The sequence below is a fragment of the Podarcis filfolensis genome (assembly GCF_964270895.1).
Source record: "Podarcis filfolensis genome assembly, chromosome: 4".
Taxonomy (NCBI): Eukaryota; Metazoa; Chordata; class Lepidosauria; order Squamata; family Lacertidae; genus Podarcis; species Podarcis filfolensis.
The window spans coordinates 46,786,932-46,795,824 of record NC_139607.1 but is presented as its reverse complement, the minus strand read 5'-3'; the positions used below and the strand labels follow the sequence as shown (position 1 = coordinate 46,795,824).

General features: G+C 41.1%; 1 long non-coding RNA gene across 1 annotated transcript; it reads left to right on the top strand.

The window, feature by feature from the left end:
* The first annotated feature begins 1,738 nt into the window (after positions 1-1,738).
* On the top strand, positions 1,739-8,559 carry LOC310761707. The gene is made up of 4 exons (XR_014547679.1): positions 1,739-1,942; positions 3,027-3,067; positions 6,715-6,810; positions 7,765-8,559. It is a non-coding gene; the product is annotated as an uncharacterized lncRNA (long non-coding RNA).
* The last annotated feature ends 334 nt before the right edge of the window (positions 8,560-8,893 follow it).

Here is an 8,893-nt window from a genome sequence, read left to right as displayed (position 1 = left end):
AGTTTCCACACCTTATTTTAGCCAATTCTATAATTAGCATGATAGTGACGCTGAATGCTTAACTGCAGTTTTAATTTACTTTTTGTGTGTGCACAGTATTTTTTCTATCTCTCCCCTTCTTTAGTACTGCAAATGGTTTTGGTTCCTTTGTAGTAAGGCGGTGTAAAACACATAAAGTAAAAATGTGTCCAAAACTTGTTGCTAGTCTTGGGCGAGACTAGCCAACGAATTGCATGTTTTGGGGTTTTGGTTTTTCCTATTTCTATGATGCTTTTTATTCAAATAAATCCCAAAGCGGCTTACAAAAAGAAAGGTAAAAATAGCATAACGGAACATCACGAATACAGCATAAATCATATAGAATACTTAACAAACCATCAGTAAAACAATCACAAATCAGAAATAAAGCAATTACCATCTATGTTACACTATTAACAAAACAACTAACAAAAAAGCTAAACATCACAGCTACACACAAAAAAATCATAGTATAGGATTCACAAAGTGTTTTAATAGAGGTTCATTGGATTTTTCCATACAGACAAAGTACAAAGTGAAAAGGTATGTTAAACAGAACAACATGCTGAACTGCAGGTACAGCAACCATCTACGGAAGCCACCCTATGGATCACCCAAGCTGAGCAGAGCAAATACTCCCTTTGCAGAAGTCTGAAACTGAAAGCTGGTCTTGCTCAACCTCATGTATCAGACTGCTAGAAAACTTATCTGCAGCTCAGACCAGGGCCAGATTTAGCTTTGATGAGGCCCTAAGCTACTTTATATGTCCAGCTGTCAACAACAAATTGTCACTGTTTTTTGTGTTGAATACAGTGGTACCTCGGGTTAAGTACTTAATTCATTCCGGAGGTCCGTTCTTAACCTGAACCTGTTCTTAACCTGAAGCACCACTTTAGCTAATGGGGTCTGCTGCTTCTGCCGCACCGCCGGAGCACGATTTCTGTTCTCATCCCGAAGCAAAGTTCTTAACGTGAAGCACTATTTCTGGGTTAGCGGATTCTGTAACCTGAAGCGTATGTAACCTGAAACGTATGTAACCCGAGGTACCACTGTATATGCTATATGGTAATTTATGGACCTAAGAGGTATCTAAAGCCATTTGCACATGTTGCCATACAACTAGTCCATGCAGAATGTAGGCACCCTGTACAGTATATAGAAATGAGCAAACCAGTGATATTTTAGGGAGCAGGCAGGGCCCATTACTTACATCATAGGAGGCTACACAACACAAAACACTGTTGCTGCATGTAGGTTTTATTTTGTTGGTTTTTTATCTTATATTTTGGAAATGTACATCCAGGTTTTTCCCCTTTAATTTTTTTTGGGGGGCCCTCTAGAGAGTGGGACCCTAAGCTATAGCTTGTTTAGCTTATACATAAATCCAGCACTGGCTCAGGCAAATGAGGACTAAGTTTCTAAAAATAAAGCCGTTCTATGGGACATTACTAGGCCTTAACTTGCAAACTCTATTCTGGCACATCTTGTACACAAGAAAGCAGCAATAGGCACAAACTTATTTGCTATGACCTAGATCCACTTCCCACGAAGTCATTTGAAACTGCTGCTTCCAAGGAGGTGGATCTTTGTTGACAAAGTGCTGACCCTGCTGCATCCACTCCCCTGATGTTTACAGTAACAAATGACTGCTTTAGAAGGCAATCGTTTGCGTTCAGGCACAGGAAGCTCATTTTGTCTGACTCTGCTTCCCTTCAGCACGATATAGATTCTTCAGTCTACCAGCCTGGTTTGTGTCCAGCTTCAGAGAAGGACGCTGATGTGAGCAGCCAGCTAAGCAATGACTGCTAAAATAATATCCAGAGGATGAATTTGAAAGTCTTTTAAAAAGACTTCTTAAAATATGAGGATGAGGATGTTAGTTGCTTGTTACACTGAGGTCTCCTTACAATATATTTTTTAAAATGTTGGTAAAATACATTATAATATTTAGTTTTTATTTATTTTCTTTATTACCCATGCTTCATCCCAAGGTCCCAGGGCGAGTTACAACAGTAAAAGAAAACATTTTAAAATTCTAGATTAAAAAAACAGTTAACAGCAGGTATCAAAAATAGTTAAAGGATGGTTAAAATAAACAATAGCTTTACTCAGAAGTAATTAATTAGAAGCCATTTCCGTGGAGCTTTTTTCTGAGAAAGAGCACATCACCCTTCACTCCTTATAGCTGGGTTTATTTTTTACTTTGCTCAGGAGAAACAAAAATACGATATGGCAAGCTCTGCAGCTGCTCAGGGTTCAAGAATAGTCACATTCATTTGGCTGCTATTTCTGCATGAAAACAAGCAGGGAAGCATGACGGCTCATTTCAAATAGCTTCCTTGACTCAAGTTCCCCATCTGGTTTAGTATCAAATGCAATACTAAGAAGAAACATGGCAAAAGCAATACTTATATATACACAACTGACTAATGTACACAGCCTTGGCTGTTTCAGGCCCTTTCATTATTTACTGCATTCTGCTTGCTGATTTAATTGTATTTCATCCTGCCCTTGAGTCCCCATGTGGACAAATTCAGAAGGATATCAAATATGCTCTGATGGAAGTACTAGACAGTTAGTGCACCTGCATCATGAGGGTTGTATTAATTCACTGGAGAAGAACCATTTGCCTCCTGCAGATGTGCAGACCTTATATTTAGGTAAAAACAGTTTATATTTAGGTAAAAACAGTTGCCATCTCCTCAATTTATTGAAAGACAGGTTCCTTTCCTTTTGAAGGTACTTCCAGCTAATAAACTTAAGTTTGCAGAACTGATTTGATCAGCAGATTTGGCCTCCCTATATTCAGAAGACATTCTTGTGAAGAGACATTTGAGGAATAGCCAGGCCACAGTACATCCTGTAAATTACACACAAGGTTTTGTGATGTAACATTCACATAGATTGATGAGCTAAATGAATGTTACCCTTGTGCTAACTAGAGCAGTGGGGGAATCGGCCTCAGTTGTTGCATTTCATATAATTAATATTTCATTTTTCTTCCAAAGAGTTCAAGATAGTGAGTGGTTCATGAGAACAACCTAGTGAGGTAAGTTACATGAACAGCATGCTCTCCAACATATCAAAGGCAAAACCGAGGATGCCATCTTCCAGGCCGCCATCCTCCCATTTTTTCTTGTGAGAGGATGGCAGCCATTTTGGGCGCTGTGATCTCTTACAATTTTGTGCCATAATTCCCCTTCCCCCCCCAACCCCCCCCCCAGTTTTTTGGGCACAGTGGCCCTGAAAAAAGTGCTTTTTCAGGTAGATAGTGCAGCACGAAAATCCTATCGTGAGAAGAAATGGGATGTCCCAGCTTTCCTGGGTATACATTTGCAGGGTATGAAAGAGATAGTAACTGGCCTAAGGTCACTCAGTCAGCTTTGTGGTTACAGCCAGGATCTGAAGCTCACCTTTCCAGTCCTAAGACCTACCAGGTATTTGCCAGAAATATGTTGAGAAGGCAACATACCCCCAATGTCCCTGTTCCCACTAGCTGAAACCCCAGAACTTTGTGTGTTAGGGGGGAAGTCTGAAAGAGGTTTTGTTCACATATTCAGCTGAGCACACAGGCCAACTGCTTGTGGGGAAGCTTCGAAGTGCTTGGGGCCAGTTTAGTTGCCTCACTCTAGATTATGTCACTCTGTGCCCACCTGACCATGTAGTTCTGCAGAACAGACCCTTTCAAAAATGCTGCATAATGCCTGTTCCACACTTCTAAGAAATCGATCCATTGGTATGGCAGCATCTACTCTTTGGAACTCTCTCAACATTAATAGTAGGCAGGAGCCTTTGCTTTGTTTTTTGTGCCTGCTAAAGACTTTTGTTGTCTCAGCAAGCCTACCCAGACAGATAATTTTAGCAGACAATTTTAACCTGCCTATTTAGCAATTATATTGGGCTGTATTCAACTAAATTGTTGTGCTAGTGGAAACCAGTGCAAGGATTCCCACTAGTGCAGTGGCTCCCAATTAGCTAAGTAATGTGGGCCCCCTGTTTTTCAAAAACTGAGCCATGGTCTCCCCTTCTTTTGTTATGTGAATGGTGCTACGAACCCTCTGGGTTGGTTATGTGGACCCCCTGGAGTCTGCGGACCACCAATTGGGAACTACTGCCCTAGTGCAATGCGACTTCTCCCCACATGTCCTCACAAAAGCTGCTCCAGAGCGTGAAGAGAACATCCCAGAATAGTGCACTGAATGAGGAACAGGTGAATTGTTCCATTGGGCAAGTGGAAATGCTTGAGCTGATGGAACAATCTCCTTAGTGCTGCACTGAACGCAACCCATTGATTTAAAACAACTGATTTTATTTTATATTTCAATTACTTTTATGCCTTGTTTATAATGCTTGCTTTTTTCATATTTTGGATTGCCTTTTGTTAACCGCTTAGAGTGGTGCTTAGCTTGAGTAAGCACCATGCAAGGGGACATGGGAGCTGGCAGGCAAGGCCCCTTGCGTCCTCCCTGCTTTATTCCACTCACATGCTCCCGGAATAGGGCCCTAATTCTGACCACAGCATTGTATTGGCTTTGCCACTTCATTATATGGCAGCACTAGCATAGTCCTATTCAGTTTAGGGGTTTTGATCCTATTCTAAGCATCACTTCTCAGTTTCTGCTTTACTACAGAAGAGGCAAATTTTCCAGCAATGTTAGCAGCAGTATCCTATTCCTTCATGGTCAGGGGTGGGAGAATTGGTGGCAGCAACGTATGGTTGAGTTTCTTATTCGCCTTTGCTATCTTGACAGCAAAGATTCTTGCTGTTATGTACGGGTTCCTATTTAGTTGGGGGAACAAGGAACGGAGGCATGTGTCACACAGACATGCACAAGCGGCTAAGCTAACACCCAGAGAGTGCGGTCCATTGTCTGATGAATCGTTCGGAGTGATTTCTCCATGGCAACAAAACAGCTCTGCCAATCATTCCCTCTGCTCTGTCTCCAGAACCTTTCTATTCTGCTTCACAAGCAAAAGTTCACCCAGACCCATAGAGCCATTATGGAAACAAAACAATCCCTGTCCCTTGCATTTCCAAAGGAGAATGTAATAGAGGTGCTTTTCAAAATGTATTCTTCATGCCTTAATGAATGGCTTTCCATGCTATGGCTTAGAAAAGGGTTTTTTTTTAATTGTTCCCCACCCCCTACAAATTAGCAATTTAGAGTTGTTATTATTAGAGAACACATGTATTATGTTAGAGCAGAAGGCCCTAAATGGGACAGAGGCCAAAATGTACTGAGTAGTATAGCGTACTCCGTCCCTTCCCTCTGCAAGCAAAATAAGGCAATCTCTGTTCCCAGAGGTTTTATAGCCCTGGTGTGCAATTAATTTTAAACAGGGGCTGTGTTTGGAATGGGCCAAAGGGCCAGCAACATTCATTCCACCCACAGGCTCCACTGGTGCCAGCCAAGACACAATCAAAGGCCTCTTTAACCCACTCCTCCCCAGTCTGAATGGCAACAGGAGGGAAGGCTGGACCAAAGCCCAGACAGCTTGACACAATTCATGGTGTTGGTTTTAACCAATAAAGTCTTAACTGTTAGGTCCCAAATACCGTACTATACAGTGTACTTGCTCAGACCTGCATCAGACACCCTTTTTTGTGTGCCTCCTCTGACAGTTCTCCAGAGGGTGGCAACATTCCAGTGGGCCTTTTCCTCTATCGAGTGTTTTCCCCGTGAAGGTTTGCCTGGAGCCGACAGTGACACCTTTTCTCTGCCAGGCAAAGATACTTCTTTCCTCCCAGGCATCTGATTGTTGATTTTCTTCTTCTTCTTTGCAGCAGTTAGGGGTATTTGCTTTACTTTGCTTTTCTCCTTTGGGGGCTGTTTGAAACCATGCTATGGAACGGAGGTGTTGCTTTTATGGTTCAATTTCCCTGCATTGTCCTTTGTTTTAAATTGTTTGGATTACATGATTTTTGATTAGTAGGTTGCTTTGAAATGCTTGTGTAAAGTGGCTATTATGTTTCATTAATAATAACGAATGTTTCATACCTGGAAGAGAGAGGTTCAAAGAGACCTTAGGTCACGTAGGAGAAAGGTTGAGGTTGCCTCTGGACTGTTATTATTTTGTGGGATGGATTCAAGTGCATGCTATAAATGTAGGTTTGCACAATGAACGTGGATTAAAGCATTCTGGCACTTAAAGAAAAGAACGGACTTTGCAGTTAGGAAAGTGATGGGGAAATGCACTAAAAATTGTGGGATCGCTTAACTTCTGCATAATTTATGACATCACATAACTTATGTCTTAACTTATAACTTACGACATTGCATAACTTCTGCATAAGCTTTGTGCATGCAAAACAGAATGGATGCTAAATAAAATTGGAGAAGCCCTGAGTTGCATAATGAAGGGTCATTGGAACAGATGTCCTTCCAGCAACTAAATTCTGGGAAAACTGTTCATGAAGCATGGACATTCAACCCAAGCCAAAGCTGAAGGAACACATTTTCTGGAGGCTTCGTTCATCATGGTGTCATTTTCTTATGTGTAAATCAGCTGTCATCAGTTATGGAGATCTATGTCTATTTGGGAAGCAGGCCAGGTTGAATTTATGCCTATGCTCTAAGTTAAGAGAGAAATTGCTTATATATCACCAACAAAGCCTAATATTGATTACTGAACATTATAATCTGCCAGCAGTTTGGTGACCTGTGGCAATGTAAATGTATTGATGCTTATCATTAGGAAACCACTATTGTTGGAAGGTATCAATGAAAGAGGAGGAAACCACGAATGGATGTGCTTGCTGAACTGGTACTCTTAGGACATTTCCAGGTGAAGGTGAGTGGCTCACTGCTTGATCAGAGAGGGAAGGAGCTCTTTTTTATTATAGTAACACTACCAACATCCAAACCCAAGTTTTACACAAGCTACTAGGTGCTGTGGAAGGCAATCTCCCCCTCGTCCATAGTGCATACTTACTAATTTCTTTTTGTCCTGCTGTCATGTCTGGCCAAACAGATTGTGCAGGTTTGTGAAGCACTATTAAAACCAGAATACTTATTTGACAAAGGAGACAAGAGAGCAGGGTAACATACCACCATATGTACACCATATGTGCATCATATCCCTCTCAGTACTCTGGGGGATCCCTTCTCAAGCGATCACCTCTCTCTTTTCCTGAATACAATGTAAGTCCAGCACAGGGCAGAAGCAAACCTGGGTCTGAGGAAACACTGCTAAGGAAGGAATCAAGAGCAAAATAAGCACAGGTGCACCAAGAAGAGCAATAGACAGCTTGTTGTGTAGGCAGAGGCTAAGGGAGGCCCTCACAGCTTGTAACCCTGAGAAATGAATACTGCCCACCTGCCACATGTTGTGCGCTGGCAGGATTGTGTCCTGGTTGTAGAACTCTGACCAGTTTATTATTATAGACTGGAAAAAGGCTCTAGCATTTTATTTTTCTTTCCAGTCCTTTTCAGTTTCTGTCAAGTCTTATTTCAACAATGAAGAGGCTGCTTTGTTAGCTGGAAAAGTGGGTGCATATCTATAGCTCGTTTATATCTCTGTATTGTTGCACAAAACCATCCCTGTTTATGCAAACCTAGGCTGGCAGGTGGCCAAAACAGGAAGTTTATTAAACTGAAACAACCCAGATAAGATGGCTGTATTTTTGTTCAAAGGGCAATCTGAGTGAAGATATTCAACCTGTTCTGGATGAGATTCTTCTCCTCTGAAGCAGTAAGCTGATGGCTTGGGGTACTCCTTGATCTGCTGTTTTTTCTGGACATGCAGATTACATTATTGGAGACAGTGTGCCTCTGAAGACCACTTGCCGGGAAACCACACTGTACTTATGTCTTGCTTCCTATACTTTGATGCTGGACCAAATAGGCCTTTTGGTCTGATCCAACAGGACCCTTCTGAATGTTCTTATGATGAGCACCTTTTAGCAACTTTCCTGGAGAAAATGGATGTAGCATCAGTTATCCATGCTCTGGTCACTTTCCGACTAGGTTACTAACGTGTTTTCTAATTGGGGCTGCCCTAAATAAAAACAAATGAAAAACAAATCCAGAGGTTTCAGTTGGTGCAAACTTCTGCTGCCAAGTTCTTTTCTGGCACTGGAGCATCTGAAGATCTAACTCTGAACTTATTCCATCTGCAGAGGTTATCAATTTGTTTCTGAGATTCATATAAAATGCTAGTGCTGACTTTTGAAGATCTGAATGGCTTAGGAACAAATTAACACCGAAACTGACTACCCCCTTAGGAACCTAATGGCTTTGGTCTTAAAAGCATTGTTGTTTGCTATTTAATTTCAGCCAACTTTTGGTGTAGGAGCTGCTGTTTTTAAACTTGTAATGCTATATGCTTTAGTTTTCATTTTTGCTACTGCTGTAACTGCTGCTTTTTGGTTGTCATTATTGTTCATTGTTTTTAACTTTGTTTTAATTTTAGGGCCACAGTCATGGCTTCATCTTAAGGGAGAGTTGGCTGAATCTCATTCCACCATTATAATGAGAAATTAGGGAGGGAATAGGTTCTAGCGTTATACTTAGGAAAATGTTTCAGCAACCTGATATTAAATTTGGCAGTGGATGATGGGTAAATAATAATAATAATAATAATTTTATTATTTATACCCCACCCATCCCCAGCCACTCTGGGCAGCTTCTAAAAAAATATTAAAATACTGTTTTACTGTAACTTTGAGCGTTGTATGTTACAAATTTGGGGTAGAAATATTAAGCAGTGACTTGTTACACACAAGTTAAATCTTTGATTAGAGACTTCAGTAAGTTGACAGGTCATGCATTTTTGTTTCTCATGGACAAAGGTGGGGTAGGGATGGGGTTCCAGAAAGATTTCTCCATTTGTACTGTGTCTTTTTTGTGTTGGTTCAAGGGGAACATATAGTATG